This window comes from Crinia signifera, chromosome 2 (genome assembly GCF_055691185.1).
Source record: "Crinia signifera chromosome 2, ASM5569118v1, whole genome shotgun sequence".
NCBI lineage: Eukaryota > Metazoa > Chordata > Amphibia > Anura > Myobatrachidae > Crinia > Crinia signifera.
The window spans coordinates 67,065,114-67,082,888 of NC_139218.1; positions in this window are offsets into that span (position 1 = coordinate 67,065,114).

Consider the following 17,775-nt stretch of genomic DNA (forward strand, 5'->3'; position numbering starts at 1 on the left):
CCCACAGTGCCAGTAACAAGTATGCCCCACAGTGCCAGCAACAAGTATGCCCCACAGTGCCAGCAATGCCCCACAGTGCCAGTAACAAGTATGCCCCACAGTGCCAGCAATGCCCCCATAGTATTTCCCAGCAGCAGCACACTTACCATTGACACTGCTGCTGGGGAGAGGACAGTCCAGTGTCCCCGTGCCTTGTAGCTGCCGCCGCTGCTTCTCTCGGGGAAGGAGAGTACAGCACACTGCGTATCTCTCCTTCCCTTCACTGTGACTGGTCTGCCCGCCAATCAAAGTTCGCGGGTTGGCTCCTGATTGGCTGCCGGCCCGCAAGCAAGCTCTGATTGGCGGACGGGCGGTCAGTCACAGGGAAGCACAATGAGGGGTAGGAGAGATGCGCAATGCACTCTCCTCCCCTCCAGCAACCTGTCTGACTGCCGCGGCTGCCATTACAGGCTGGGCCGCCGCGTACCCCTGAGCGGGTGGACGCGTACCCCCAGTGGTACGCGTACCACAGGTTGGGAACCACTGGCCTAGGGCATTTGGAATGCCTAGGGGAACCAGCAGCTTCTGCTGATTAAAATGATATGCAGCATGCCTATATTCTGTGTGTGAGTGATGCTGTATCTGCATATGAAATAGTGTAATTATGGAAATCACTGTAACATAGCATTCCGTATGCAGGTACAGCCACAGTCGCACACAGAATATAGGCATGCCACATATCATTTTAATCATCGGAAGCTCCTTGTGTGTGCTGGTCACATAACAATGAAAATAAGACAAATTTTTAGCAAAAAAGGCACCCAGCGTTAGCAGAACTGGCCAGGAGCTGCATGGACTATTGAGGCAAGATGTATGAGGAAACATCTGTATCTAAGCAGAGGCAGAGGTCACAGTGTTATCAGGGTACTTGTTTCCTAGCATCTTTAAAGAAATGAACTAACGGCGTAGGACCGTGAAATAAAGGATTTTTACTTCATCAATCAGTCTGTATGAGTGCCGCCTTCATCCTGTCGATATATATATATATATATATATATATATATATATCTGTCTATCTATCTTCTATCTTTGTGTCTATGTCTGCATAGCTATGTGTCTGTCTATCTATCTTCTATCTTTGTGTCTATCTATCTATCTATCTATCTATCTATCTATCTATCTATGTGTCTATCAGGGACGTAACTTGACATTTTGCGCCCCCCAGCCAATAAAGCCTCTGGTGCCCCCCTCTCATACATAATATAATTTTTTTACACATCTCCTTCCTATGCCAGTACAACTATCCCTCCTATGACCCCATTACACGCAGCGTAGTTCCAGGGACACGTAGCGTAGTTCTTCTCTGAATCTGCCACTGGCTAAAATGTAGCATGCTGCAGCCAGTAATATGGGAGTGCTCCAGCCACAGCACAGGTCAGGTGGCAGCAAGAGACAGGGCAGAAGCAAGGCAAAGCTTTCTGGACTTCTGTAGCAGTGCAGCATCATGATGCTCTGCATCTGCGTGACCCTGAGGACTTAACCAAGTGACAGGGTAAGTACTGTGAGGTGCAGAGGCAGAACTCTGGGAGGCAACGGAGTCATCTGCCGCCGGGCTCCTGCACCCAAGGGGGCACCTCTCCTCCCCTTCAAGTTTGAAACAGTTAATTTAAAGCAGTTGATATTGCTAATGTTGCTGACTCCCCCTTCTAACAGCATTTTTGCAAGTGTCACACCCTTACTGATTGAACTATTTGGGGGGGCACCGATACTTATCGTGCCTCCGGGCAACTGGGATAAACTTACGCTACTGGTGAGGTGGTAGGGTCAGGCTGCTCTGGTGCTTCCACCAGCAAGTGGGGCGGGTCACTGAGCGTCCTCACATAGACAGCCAGAGGTAGAGTAGAGTATCCTTATTGGCAACTGCAGCTCACACAGACCTCCTGGCTCCGGCTCTGTGAGAGCACCGTGACCATGCACCCGGGGGCAAAAAACTGGTTCACAAACTTGACAAAGCGGCTACGGGCCCTGAAACATTGGCCGTATATATATCAGTGCTCGAAGTGGGGCATTATACAGTGGAATGGCATACCGCCACTCCGAGCACTGGCATGTCACCTATAGTGGGAAGATTCTCTGTGGGGACAATTGTCACCTGTGGCTCCATCCCCTAAGTGCGTTACCCATCACAGCTTTGTTGCTTTACAGAAAGCCCGCAGGCACAACTGTTAGAGTGAGAAGAGGCTCCAAACCCCAACCCAGCAGAAAGGAAGCTCCACTACACCAGTGATGCCGTGCACGTCGGATGAAGAACAGGTCCGTGTCCAGCAGTACAGTAAGTTAAGCATTGCACTCCCAGCTGCCAGCCTGCCACATTTGTTACAAGATAGATTTGGTATGATTTACCGACGTGCAGAAACCAAGATGCTAGGAAACCGATGTAGGAATCCAGACAGTCGAAGTATCGACAGCGGTACATCGAGTTCCCTCTGTTCGCTATGCGCTGTGTAATGTGAACAAGATTGTGCTACTGTATGGAGTCATTTGAATTGGTACTATTGTGTGGCCACACCACCTGTTTATTTTGTGGCGTGCAACTTTGGCGTGCATTGTCCCTTTATTAAGTATGGGAGAGGGGGCGCAAATTCATAGTTTGCAGGAGGGCGCCGAACAGCCTTGCACTGGCCCTGGGCGGAGCTACACAGAACTGGCTTGATTCCACTGCAAGAGGGAGAGAAATGGCTGCACAGCTGTCTTTGCACTGCTGCCATATTTTGTGTTCTGTCTGCATTAATAAACTAAACTAGTGTGCGGCACATGTAAATCAGCCAAGGGTGATGAATTAGGATGCAGTCAGGCTTAGGCTGCAAGGAGGGTGGGTAAGGCTGCGGAATAAGGTTAGGGAGTGCATGATAGAGCGTAGGCCGCAAAGGGAGGGAGTGCATCAGCATGAAAGATTGCAGGCCATGGGGTGAGGGAGCGTGTCTGATGATAGAGCGCAGACCGCAGGATGAGGGAGTGCATCATTATGATATAGCACAGTCCACATGGTGAGGGAGTGTCAGTATTATGTAGTGCAGACTACTGGGTGAGGGAGTGCGTCAGTGTGATAGATCATACGTCTCGGGGAGAGGGAGCACGTCAGTGTGATAGAGCACAGACCGCAGGGTGAGGGAGCATGTCGCTGTGATAAGAGCGCAGACCGCAGGGGGAGGGAGAGCATCAGTTTGATAAAGCGCAGGATGAGGGAGCAAGCGAGTGTGATAAAGCTCAGGGGGCAAGGGGAGGGAGTTTGTCAGTTTGATAAAGCATACGCCTCGGGGAGAGGGAGCGTGTCAGTGTAATAGAGCATACACCTCGGGGAGAGGGAGAGTGTCAGTGTGATAAGGCGTGCGCATTTGGGAAAGGGAGCATGTCAGTGTGATAGGGCGTACACCTTGGGTAGTGGGAGCATGTCAGTGTAATAGAGTGCAGGCCGGAAGGTGAAGGAGAACATCAGTGTAATAGAGCATAGACCGCAGGGGGAATTAGTATGTGATAGAACGCAGGCCGTGGGCAAGAGAATATATCAGTGTAATAGAGTACAGAATGCAGGATGAATGACAGTGGCGTAACTAGAAATGTAGCTCCCCCCAGCCAAAATAAATTCTGGCTCTCCCCCCCTTCCCAAACACACTGACAGCACAGGTACAGAATGAACAGTACCTGCGCTGCTTTGATCTGTCAGTGGTGCCCAGGAGGAGAGTATCCTGAATTCAGCAGCAGGCTCTCTACAGTGGCTGGTGGCTGCTCTCTCCAGCGGCTGGCGTCCGCTCTCTACAGCACGCAGTGAGAAAGGGGGAGTAGCAGGCAGGGTGTAAGGGGGAGCTCTCTGGCTGTCTGTGGGAGGACGCTCAGTGACACGCCCCACTGAGCATCCTCACACAGACAGCCAGAGGCAGAGAAGTCTGCGTTTGATAATTGACTGCTGCTGCAGAGCTCAGGCCGCGGGTATGTGATATAGCGCAGGGGAGGAAAGTCCTATAGCGCAGTGGGACAGAGTGTGTGATAGAGTACAGGCTTCAAAGGGAGGGAGTGTGATATAGCGCAGTGGGAAGTGGTGTGATATAGTGCAGTGGGAAGTGGTGTGATATAAAGTAGAATATGGGAGAGAGTGTGGGGCCGATATGTTTTAATCATTCCAGTAGGGACCAGTGTGTTTTTTTCCGATTGAGGATGTTAAGTTTTCTATTCCCCTGTTGGGGCCAATGTGTTTTATTTTACCTGTAGAGGCCAATTTTTTTGTTTATAATTTCCTTTCGGGTGCCAGTGTGTTTTATTTATTCCTACTGAGGCCAATATGTCTGTTTATTTTTCCTGTACCAGTAAATTGTTTTATTTTTTTTTTCCCCATGGAGTGACATTGTGTGTGACATGGGGCGTATCAGGGAAGGGGTTAGTAGCGGCATTATCATAGTCCCATATGTAACTGCAGCATAAGACGCCTGCTAATATGTCCAACTAAGGCAACATGAGGAGGGATCCTGCAGCAGCAGGCAGCAGCAAGGCAAGTTGTTACAGCAGTGCAGGAGAAAGCACTGCAGCCCGATCCCCCTGGCCAGTCTTGGATCATTTTATCGACCACACTTAGGTCGACAGTCATAAGGTCGACACCGTTGGGTCGACAGGTGGGAAGGTCGACAAGTGTCTAGGTTGACATAGGTGGTCAAGGTCGACAGGTGTCTAGGTCAACATAGGAAAGGTTGACATGGGTTTAGGTCGACATCGCGTTAGGTCGGCATGGGTTATGTCGACAGGTCTGAAGGTCTACATGGTTTTTTACTGTTTTTTTTACCCGAATGTCGACACAGTCGACATGGGCACAGTTGGAAGTCGACACCGCTGGGTCGACAGGTGGGAAGGTCGACAAGTGTCTAGGTCAACATAGGTGGAGGTCGACAGGTGTCTAGGTCTACATAGGAAAAGTCGACATGGGTTTAGGTCGACATAGCGTTCGGTCGACATGGGTTATGTCGACAGGTGTGAAGGTCGACATGTTTTTTTTTACTGTTTTTTTTTTACCTGAATGTCGACACAGTCGATATGGGCACAGTTGGAAGTCATCCGCAGCCCCTCCCATCACTCGCTTTGCTCGCAATGCTTCGGACACGGTGCATAGCTGCGCTCGGCACACTATTTTATTCTCCTACCACGCCCTAGTGGATGGTAGGGCATGAAATACTGCCTGTCGGCATATGTCAGCTCAGAAAAACAGTAAAAAAAAACATGTCGACCTTCCGACCTGTCGACTTAACCCATGTCGACCTAACGCTATGTCGACCTAAACCCATGTCGATCTAAAACTCCAGCAACCACACACCCATCCCTCCCCCACCCACAACACCAATGCACCCACACTGCCCACACCCGCAGCAGCACCGCAACTGTCCGTCACTCACCCCGTGCACCCCTGCACCAAACCACCCCAAAGCACCCACACATGTGTTACTCCACCACGCCCAGTATCCCCACACTTGCCACTACCCCACACACAGCACCCCCAAGCACCCTCCCCCTCCCTCCCCACCCTTGCATACCACCCTCACCTACCCACACCACCCTTACACACACCCGCACCACAACCACATGCACAAACAACACTACCGGCCCTCCCCCACCTAAGGCACACCAAACTCACCCCCATCCACAGCATGCCCACACTCCATTCCTCACCCATGCCAACACCGCACACCACCCCTCATATCCCACCACCACCACACCTCCTAACCATTGCGCAAACAACTTAACCACCCTCATCTGTACATCTTACTCTCTAAGCACTCTTCATAAACGAAACAAGCAAAACCCCATTGACAATCATACACCCTTTTCATCTTCAAAATGTCACCTCTAACTAATGTAGCAATGCACCGCATCCTCCATAAAATACAAACAATATTTCACGCAATAAAAACGTTCACAGGTTAAGGGGGCGGAGCCCCTTACGATGGTGTGAAGAGCGCCCTTAGGGCGCGATAAATCACCTAGTTTTCAGTAAATGCCATTAGTCAATTTGCCCATTCTGACTTGCCAAACAAAGGTATAAAACTACAGGCTCACTTGCCCAAATAGCCCCTGTTACTGTATCTCACAGGCTACTACATAAGAAACAGAAATGCTTTAAAAATAAATGCCTTAGAAATACAGGGCAGCTAGCACAGGCAGCAGGCAGGTGGTCACATGGTCACATGACTACCCAGAGTTCCTTGCAGCAAAGTGGCAGTTGGTTGTTGTAAGGATAAATGTGTAGCCCCTCGACCTGATGGCCCCTTAGGTACCCGTGAGAATGTAACTTAACACTACACACCAAACACACGGTGGCGAGTCAAGAAACATTCTGCTTTATTAGGAGTTTAACAGTAAGTTAAAAGGCAGGATACATGGGAGTGTACAAGTGTGTGTTACTTTGTTATTGGCTCGTTTAACAGTTGCTGGGCAGATTAAACAGGAGGCATACAAGATATTACACAAAGAAATGAGTAGCAAGGGGGGATTTCTATTATACGGGAGTTTATGCATGAACACACTGCATACCAATACCAAGGGGAAATAGAAACAGTATAGAGAGATAAGACACACTCAGGCTTACAATGACCTTGCAATGTAACCATGGAAAAACAGTCTACGTGCAAATTCTTATATGCTACATGGATTCCTAATTTTAACCCTTCAATCCCCTCTTAGAATCATGAATTTAGATGATATGATTCTTTTTACTAAACTCCTTATTTCTGTGCTTAGCAAGATATTGCTTGTAGCCTTCAGGGGAATTTGCGTGTGCAGGGGCAATGGATTCATACATAAGGGTATTTTCAATACCTTTGGTAGCAAGTTTTCTACAACATGGTATAATACAAAAAACAACAATACAAATAATAGTAAGGATGATCAATATATAGATGGCTAATTGAACAAGGGCCTGCTTCCAGTTTTCAAACCATCCAAACCATTGGCTCCATGGGTTATCGATGCCTGAATTCTTCTTCAATTCTATTGATAAATCCTCCAGTTTTTTAATAGCTAGAGTAACTTTACCATTGGGGCCTGTATTGTCAGGGATATATGTACAACATCCTTCAACTTTCCCTATATAAACACAAGCTCCTCCTTTCTTTGCTAATATCATATCTAGGGCCATACGATTTTGAAATGTCATTTGTGATGTGGCTTCTAATTGTTCTGCAATGCCTTTTAAAGCATCTTTCGTATCATTTACAAATCTTTGCTGGTTGTAGTAAATGTAATTAATCCAAGCAACATTCTTGTTTGCGGTGATTATGGGTATGATGGATTCAAAGCCAGCTGCAACTTGATCTCTGGCCTTAAATTCATCTGGGACCCCTCTTGGGACACCAATTGCATCAATATATACATGTGGATCAAAACTCCCTAAAGGTGTTTCCCTTTTCTTTCTATTAATAGGGTCTGTAGGTTGAGATGGTGATACATAGGGATATAGGGAGTAATGACGAACAAAATCATCAGGGTCCAGGCCAGAGAGTGGCTCAGGGCTTGTGGCATCAGAAGATGGGTCCTCTTCTCCATGTTGGAGGTCAGGGCTGTCTACCCCCGTTAGTACCTCTCCTTGTTGGGGGTCAGAGTTGTCTACTCCCGTTAGTACCCCTGCCTCGATCTGTTCTCTATCCGGGACGTTACTCAGGATTCTCTTTACCCTGGATGCGTGTATCCACACTGGACTTTCTTCTGTAAGGACAGCCGTCCTTGTTACTGCTACGATCTCTGTTTCTGGACCATAGGTGAAATCTCCTGGACCTTTATTCCTGGCGAGGACCTTCACAACGACTTTGTCTCCGACCTGAAAAGGATGTGTTGATTCCTGTGGATTAAAAAGATTTTTACAAATAACACCATGTTCAATTTCACTAAGTCTGGTGATGAGGGACCTAACATACTCTTCTCTAATCTGTTCTAGGTCTCCCTCCTGGACTACTAATGGTTTCTTAGCCCAGGGTGTGGGGAAAGGTCTTCCTATTAATATTTCAAAAGGTGAATAACCCAGAGTCTGGTGGGGGGTCATTCTAATTTCTGCTAGGACAATGGGGAGGGTTTGTTTCCATTTATTAAATGTTCCTCCTGTTGCTTTCCTAAGTTTGTCCTTTAAAGTCCTATTCATCCTTTCCACAATTCCTGAACTTTGGGGATGATAAGGAATGTGAAATTTCCAATCTATTTGAAGTGCTTTCACTAAAGCTTGTGTGATTTTTTGCTGTAAAGGCAGTGCCTTTGTTGCTATCTATTTGGAGCGGGCATCCCCATCTAGGGATGATTTCTTGTGTTAGAATTCTTGCTACAGTTTTAGCATCTTCTGCTTTTGTTGGGAATGCCTCTGGCCATCGTGGAAACATATCCACTATAACCAAAGCATACTCCTGTTTTGTACCTTTGTTTAAAAGCATAGCTGTGGTGTTTTTGCTATGGTGTCCTACCCCGTGGTAGTGAGCAATGAACAATGGGGCGCTTGATTGTGGTATGCATGGCTTCCCCTCTTTGCAGATCAATCCTGTTATAGGATTTTTCTGCAATATTGGAAATAACCAGTCATCCAAGTCTTTTTGTGATGCTGAGCTTTGTAGTTCAGTGATCAGGTTTATCTTTCTACATTTGGCAAGCTCTTGTGAGCGCTATGAGTTCTGCAGCTTGTGCTGATTGATATGGAATGGGTCTCGCTTCTAAAATGTCATTTGGGAGGCGTACCACTGCGTAGCCTGCCTGATATGTCGAGTCATTGGGTCTACTACAAGAACCATCCACAAATACATGGTCAGAACCTGGTATTGGTACAGGGGAAATGTCAAGTCTAGGGGAGGTCTCTGACTCTATTGATGCAGAACAGTCATGATCGTCAGGAATGTCATACTGGGGGCCCTAAAAGTGCATTTAGAATGGGTGCGGGGCCTGAGGATGCGTTTGCATACTTAATGGTGAGTGAGGGGCTTCCTAACAGCAGTACCTCATCTCCACTAAGACGCTGGGCTGACATGTTGTGTGTGTAGCCCTTTAAGTAATGCTACAACATTATGTGTGGTATGGAGAACAGTGGGTGAGCCTAGGGTGAGTGTGGTTGCCATCTCAGCTACCATTGCACAGGCCGCCAGTGCCCGAAGACAGGCAGGCATACCTTGGACCGACACCGGCATCACTTTGGAAAAGAATGCCACGGGGCGCAGCTTACCTCCATGTTCTTGTGTCAGCACACCCGCCATGGTTTTACATTTGTCCCTTGCATATAAATGAAATGGTTGTACATAGTTTGGGAGGGTCAATGCCGGACTTTTCATCAACATACATTTAAGGCTTTCATATGCATTTAACATTTCTTGTGACCATTGTATCTGTTTAGGTTTGTCATTGAGTGTGGCTTGTCTCAAAATGTTATCATAGTAGGAACAGTCAGAAATCCACTGTCTGCAATAGTTTATCATTCCCAGAAAAGATAGCATTTCTTTCTGAGTGGCTGGGCGGACCAGACCCAGTACAGACTGGATGCGTTGTGGTCTGACTTTCCTTTCCCCTTTTGTCAAGACAAAACCTAAATAATCAACATTCTTTTTGCACCATTGCATTTTTGCTTTTGACACTTTGTGCCCACATTCACAGAGCCAGTTTAACAGTGATATACCATCCTCTCGGCATGCCTCCTTTGTTGAACTACAGATAAGCAGATCATCTGCATACTGTAGCAGGACTGAACCATAGGGGGGATGCCAGGGGGTTAATGTGGCTTGGAGCACGATGCTGTACACAACAGGGGAGTCAATATACTCCTGTGGCAGTCTGCATCATGTTAACTGCTGGCCTCAAAAGAAAATGCAAATAACAGTTGTGTCTGGGTGTCCACAGGTATGCTAAAAAATGTATTTTTCAAATCAGTTACTGAGAAGTAGGCGGCATCTACAGGGATGGCTGAGATGAGTGAGTTTACATCAGGTACAATGGGTGCAATGGGAACAATTAATTGGTTTATTGCTCTGAGGTCCTGTTGACCATATCTGAGGATTTACAGTGTCTAATTCTGGGTTTGAGTCAGAACTGTCAGTCATGAGCAAATGTGAGGAAAAAACATCAATTCCTTTTCCTGCTTCTGATGCACTGATTGTGATTTCTAGCACAGAGAGAAGATCTCTGCCTAGCAAATTGATTGGGCAGTCAGGTATTACAGTAAATTCATGTCTTCCTATGTCATGGCCCTTTAAGGTCTGTCCCTGCCAGTCAATCTGAAATCTGGGGTTGTCTCTAGGTCTGGGTTGGCTGGGCTGCATGGGGTTACTGACCTGTCGGTAGGGTGGCCAATCCCGGGATCGGGATCGGCGGGATCCCGGGATTTTGCCCCCAAAAGGCCGGGATTTCAATCCCGGGATTGGAGTTTCCAATCCCGGGATTTCGGGATTAGACTGCGCATGCGCATTCTAATGCCAGGCAGCATCTGAGCACCCGCTCAGACGCTGCCTGGCTTCTCCCGGCACATGGCAGGGCATACCGCGCAGCGTGACCTCTCAGCGTGACGAGATCACGCTGCGCAAGCAGGTCACTCACGTCACGGGCGGCAGCATGAAGAAGCCGCACCGCGCCGCTCACCCACCCGCCCAACTAGTCAGCCAGCAGAAGCATTAACTACCCGTCCCCCAGCCTGGCTCCATAAGATGACCGCCCATCCACCCACCCGGCAACCCAGCTGCCCCTGCATGGATGTAAGTAATTGCGGGGCAGCCAGGGCATTTTTCTATTAGGAAAGCCAATCCCGGGATCCCGGGAATCCCGGGATTGAGCATTTTTCAATCCCGAATCCCGGGATTGATAAAATGCCCCGGGATTGGCTTCCCTACCTGTCGGGGTTTGTTTGAAGGGAACGGACAGTCTCTAGCCCAATGGCTATCCCTTTCACAGTTATAGCAGCTTGTCTGCCTGTTGGGTGGGGGTCCCGCAGGAGCCCTCTGAGGTAGCCTGTCTCTAGGAGGACGGAATGGTTTATTCTGTCTCCTAGGATTGTTTTGATTTTTTTTGGAGGCGTATGAACGGGGTATGTGATGGTGTGACAGTGTTTCTTTTAACTTCAAAACAATCTGCTGCTTCCTTTTTATACAAATGTTTTTCAAAATCCTTCACTGTATCAGAGGTCCAAGTTGAAACACTCTGCTTCACAGCGAGGATATATATCGGCAGCAGATTATTAATGAAAGTAGAAACAAGTAAATTATCATTATGCAGAAGCGGCAGACCTGCTTCCTCGGTCCAGCACTTCTTGGATCTTTTCCAGAAATTTGTCACTGTTTCTGTTTACAACTTACAGCTATGGGGAGAGATGAGCGTGCTTTAAACACTTCATTCATATGTGCAGCAAGTTGATCCCACATAGCATCTATGTCTTCTTGTGTATTAAGTGGGTAACCTACAGCTGTTTGTGTGACTGAGGGTACACTGATAAGTGGAACTTTTTCCCAGTCTCATTTATTGTAATGGTCAATTATATCATCAACAATGAGTCTCATATCTCCTTGGGTAAAGCTGCGTCCTTTGCATGCTTTCTTTAAATATGTTATGCATCCTATTGGTGTTATCATTGGTTTGGGACGATTTTTAATTATCCTATCCACCCCGCTAAATTGTCTACTCAAAGGTTAATGAAATAGTAATTTGTGGGGGAGACACGGGCAACATATTCTTTACATGTCTCTCCTGGTAAAAGCGGGGGATATTCTGTTTATTTACTCTAATGTGATCCCATAATATAACAGTCTGTCAGTCAATATAGTCACAATAATATCTGTCACAAGTCAAGTCGCAATTGTACTTAAAATCACTTTAAACAAAATGACATTCAGTAGCCAAATCAATTTGCAAATCTACTTAGAATCGCTCTAAACAGTAATGACACTCAGTTGCCGTACACTTACCACCCGTTCACTGAGTATCCTTAATACAAAATATACCGTACAGTTGTATATAAGACAGACAGAACACTTCAGCGTACGTGCACTTACCACCCGTCTACTGAGTGTTTTAAACAAATACACAGTTGCAACATTAACAGACAAACATGTACATACATATATTTAGGCGATCAGATCGAGGAGGCTTTCTCTGTGAACCCCTGGTTCAATTGCGGTATCCCTGATACCTGTTTAATCAACTACGTAATCTCAAGTCCCGGACTTGAATTACCTTTACGTGGACCCCTGGTCCTTGTATCCCTGATACATTTTATGACGTCATAAATTTCCTTACAGACAATTACGTAATATTAAGTCCCGGACTTAAATATTACCTTGTCACGTGTTCCCGGAACACAGAGTGAGTTCAGATTCTCAGATTCAGCAGGTGGCCGCAATCCCGTGGAGGGGACGGCCGGCTGAATCCCGGACGAGCCCCCAAATTGTAAGGATAAATGTGTAGCCCCTCGACCTGATGGCCCCTTAGGTACCCGTGAGAATGTAACTTAACACTACACACCAAACACACGGTGGCGAGTCAAGAAACATTCTGCTTTATTAGGAGTTTAACAGTAAGTTAAAAGGCAGGATACATGGGAGTGTACAAGTGTGTGTTACTTTGTTATTGGCTCGTTTAACAGTTGCTGGGCAGATTAAACAGGAGGCATACAAGATATTACACAAAGAAATGAGTAGCAAGGGGGGATTTCTATTATACGGGAGTTTATGCATGAACACACTGCATACCAATACCAAGGGGAAATAGAAACAGTATAGAGAGATAAGACACGCTCAGGCTTACAATGACCTTGCAATGTAACCATGGAAAAACAGTCTACGTGCAAATTCTTATATGCTACATGGATTCCTAATTTTAACCCTTCAGTTGTTTACAGACCGGAGCTGAGGAGCCAGTGTGCAGCCTTGCGAAGGAAAGAGAGAGGACCCCAACCCCAAAAAAGCGATGACAGGAGCCAGGAGGAATGCAGAGGAGAGGTGCGGAGTGGAGAGGAGAGGTGCGGAGAGAAGAGGAGCAGAAAGAGCAACATCAAAAAGAGTTGTGGAGAGAAGAGGTGCGAAGACAAGAGAAGAGGAGACCTCTGGATGTGGCCGTGGTCCAACAGCAGGTCCAATCCACTGGAGCATTGGATATTCCAGGTAATGGGTGGAAATGGTTTTAACAGCAAATTAACGTGATTTCTTCCTGATACTAACTATAGATCAAACTGCAGCTGATTGTCAAATGTTACTTAATGGTTTACTGGGTCTTGTTTAATTTACATAGAGAGGTGGATGTACTAAGCCTAGGAGGGTGACACAGTACCAGATAGCCAACTGCTATTTTATAAATGCAGCCTCTAACATGTCAGGAGCTGATTGGCTGATACTTTATTTCCATCCACTTTATCTCTCTCCAGGGCTTAATAACCTGTAAACTTGAAGTGATTCCCAGTAAAGCCATCTATTAACTTACATGTACTTACTATATTACTTATATTTCAGCACAATAATAACAAATACACTGCATTGCGGTTCTTTCTCAGTGTGGGTGTGGTATACGCTCGCCACTCTGCGGGCACGGTGGCTCGCTACACTCGTAACCTATTCTGTTCTCCCTCTGTTGGGGTCGTGGACCCCCACGAGGGAGAATAGCCGGTGGCCGTCGGGAACCCGGCTGTCAGCGTTTTAACAGTCGGGATCCCAACGTCGGGTAAATGACTGTCAGGATCCCGACTGTCGGGAACCCATCCGGCACCCCTGAGTATTGTGGGTTGTTACAATATTGAGTAGTGTGCAGGATAAGGGACAGCATGTCTCTGTCTGTGATTGGCCTTTTTTTTTATTAAATGCAGATAATGGTCTCTGTTGCATTGGCAAGGAAATTACAGATCTGTTGTGCAACGTAGCTCCGCCCCCTCCCCCTCGCTGTTATACCTGTAATCACTCCTTATGCTGGTAGTGATTGTTCCCCTGTAGTCACCTGTTATTTGCACTGTGGTTGTTTGGGGATTTGTCCTGGATGGAGAGTGAGGCTGGGGCATTTCTCCAGTATAAGAATGTACATCTCACCTGTATGTGGCCAAGTTATACCATAATGTTTGGTATGCAGAGGTGGCTGCTGCCCAGGGCTGCAGTGCTGACCAAGTAGTGCAGGGGGGAATCACACAGCACATATATATACGGGATACGGTCATTAGGTCTACAACAACTAGGTCGAAAAGCATTGGATCGACACCACAAGGTCGACATGGGTCAAGGGCGACACGGGTCTAGGTCGACATGGGTCTAGGTCGACACAAGCATTAGGTCGACACAGACTAGGTCGACAGTCAAAATGTCGACATGGGGTTTTTCACTGTTTTTTGAGCTGACGTGCCAACAGGCGGTATGTCATGCCCTACCATCCACTAGGGCATGGTGGGGGAATAAAATAGTGTGCTGAGCGTAGCGAGACACCGTGCTCGAAGCATGGCGAGCGAAGCGAGCCATGCGAGGGGATACGGTGCACTTCAAACTGTGCCCATGTCGACTGTGTCGACATTCGGGTAAAAAAACAGTGAAAAACCCCATGTCGATCTTTTGACTGTCGACCTAGCCCATGTCGACCTAACGCTTGCTTCAAGCGGGCTTAGCTAGTGTAGATACAATTGTTTAAGATGATAATAATAACTGAAACTTTACCATTACACTTTAACATAATGAACATGGCCTGATTAAAGGTTCCATGTGCCCTAGGCTAATACACCTTTAGCTCACCTTGTAATGCTGCTAAACACACGTGTATGGGCGCTCAAGAACTCGCCATTCAAACTGTCCATGTGCGTATAAGAAAAGTTAGGTAGGATCAAATATTTTTGACATGTAAAGGAGACTTCAGTTTTAGGTTGACTAGCTGGCACTGTAGCACAATGTACATAAAGCAATGGTTCCATCAGTAAGTTATGTTGGCATTGCCATCTGACAGTCACCTTAAGAACTGTACACCCAACAGTATTTTGGGTAGTGTATTAGCTAACAAGCATTAAATATTTTGGTACTTAATTTTATTAAGTATCCCTATTGGCGCGATAATTGATAAATATGATAAAATATATATACAGTATATATATATATATAGTCTTTGTGCACTGGCTAAGGTGCTGATAGCTAGGTCATGGCTATCTAAGGATGGCCCAGACCTTGCAGCTTGGACACCTTTGGTCAATTTCACGGTTTTACACGAGAAATATATTTATTTGTGTAAGGAAAAAAATAATAGATATTTTAAGATTTGGCACAGATGGCACAATTCTGGTTATATTCCAGCAGGTTTTTTCACAAATTAAATGCAATAAGGTTGTAAGTAAAAATGACGGGCACAAGACGTAAAATATAGAAAATATGGGAATAAATAAGGGTAAGGTAATATAATTGTTAAAACATTTTTTATGTATGTATCAATAAATGATTATCCATAAAGAATAATAAGTAATCACATGCACTAGAATCATGTCAATTTTTCGGTAGCAAATGTTAAAATATATTGGTAGCAGAATCAAACACATCGTGCTGATAAAATGTTAGAACACAGTAAATTTAAGTGCACCAGCTGTATAATTGTAACTATGATATGCATATGGGAGTCTTCTGTGTAGTGGTTTACCAAACCGGAGTTGCTATTTGGTTTTAAATACACCTGTATGTGTATATTGCTTTGTGAAAATATCCATATGTAAATGGTAGGCAAGCCAAGGTAATATATAAGTAGTATGTATACTTTTTCAACTTTGAACAAAGGTTATGTACACAATTGGTCTCTCGGTCGCACCCCAACCGGGCTAACATGCAGCCAACAGAACAGGCACGACACCGTCCCTCGTGTCCTTTAGTGTGTGTTAATTTTGTAATTCGTATGTGCTCTATGCCTATATGTTTACTATGTATGTATGCCCAGGCAACATGCATACACTTGTGTAAACAATATTCAGGCCATGCCAATGTTGCATGGTAATGCGTACTTGCCTATCTGATCCTCTCCATGAGGGAGAAAATGCTCCTTTCCTGGACTTCCCTGGTAATGTATAATTGCCATCACCTGTGGTGAAACGCCTTTCTTATCAATTAACCAGCTCACCACAGGAGCATTTTCTCCCTCATGGAGAGGGTCAGGTAGGCAAGTACAGTATGTGGTAATGTAACATGTAAAAATGTTGCCTTTTAAATGCAAAATAAAAATATTAAAGTTAAAAAAGTATCCCTATTGGCGGGATTCCAGGTGGTCTATCTATCTATCTATCTATCTATCTATCTATCTATCTCTCTCTCTCTATCTCTCTCTCTATCTATCTATCTATCTATATGGTAATTGTTTCCTAGCACGGCGCCCAGATTTTCTACGGCACCGTAACAAAATCGCATCGCATGCGATTTGATCGTATGCGATGCGAGTTTTTTTTTAAATACAATAATATGATTGTATGTCCCAAAAATAGGTTTAACGCACCCCCCTCCCACTATCCATGCCACCCCCGAAGCATGGCAAGCGCAGCAAGCCCCGCGAAGGGCGGCGGAATGCGTCCTCAGACTTTTTCATTACCCCACTATCCACGTCGGCGTGGAGTTGATTTTACATAGTGTGGCGAGCGCAGTGAGCCACGGAGCCCGAAGCGTGGCGAGCGGATGCGGTTTACTTTACATGGATTCCGCGGCCCCTCGCGCAGCACACTTTGCTTGCCACGCTTTGGGCTCGGTGGCTCGCTGCGCTCGCCACACTGTATGATATAAACTCCACGCCGACGTGGATAGTGGGGTAATGAAAAAGTCGGAGGACGCGTTCCGCTGCGCTCGCCACGCTTCGGGGTGGCGTGGATAGTAGGGGGGGGGTTTGTTAAACCTAATTCCATGTCACCATTACGAAGATAGGATGCAATAAAAAATTGCATTGCATCGCATGGCATGCCATTACTGGCATGCCATGCAATGTGATTTTTTTTCTTATTCTTATTAATGTATTCACTGACTTAGCCCATTAAAAATATATTTCCTTACCCTGAATAGCCCACTATGTAAATGGAGCAGTGGGTGCCGTGCTAGGAAACAAGTACCATATATATATATATATATATATATATATATATATATATATATAATATGTATAATGTATAATGTATAAGTGGCATTACTGCATGTGGCGTTTAGTCTAAGGTGCATTACAGTGTGTGGCATATAGTGTAAGGGGCTTTACTGTGTGTGGTGTATAGTGTGGGGCTTTATGGTGTGTGGCGTATAGTGTAAGGGGCTTGTGGTTTGTGGCGTATAGTGTAAGGGGCATTACGTGTGTGGCGTATAGTGTATGGGGCATTACAGTGTGTGGAGTATAGTGTAAGGGGCATTATGTGTGTGGTGTATAGTGTAAGGGGCACCGTGTGTGGTGTATAGTGGAAGGGGCATTATGGAAGGGGGGCACCAGAAAGTTTTTTGGCTGGGGGGAGTAAAATTTATAGTTACGCCACTGCCTTTAAGTATAATAGTATGTCAGCTCCTTCGGTCTCATATATCTTTGCACTAGCGGCTGTCAGTGACAGGTGCCTTAAGGTGCAATTCACTGCTGGTTCTGACATTTCTGCTAGTAGCTCCCTGAGGTTGTGAGCAAAAATCTGCTACAGTATATATCCTAGTTTTGATCACCCTAAACAGTATTTTGGATACCCTAACCAGGTGCTTTATGAGGCTAAACACTCTCTAATTGGGAAAGATAAGCATAATGATTAATGAGTGCCCCAAAACAACTGAATTGCAACATTCTGCTACCATTAATTATCACCGCTTAGGA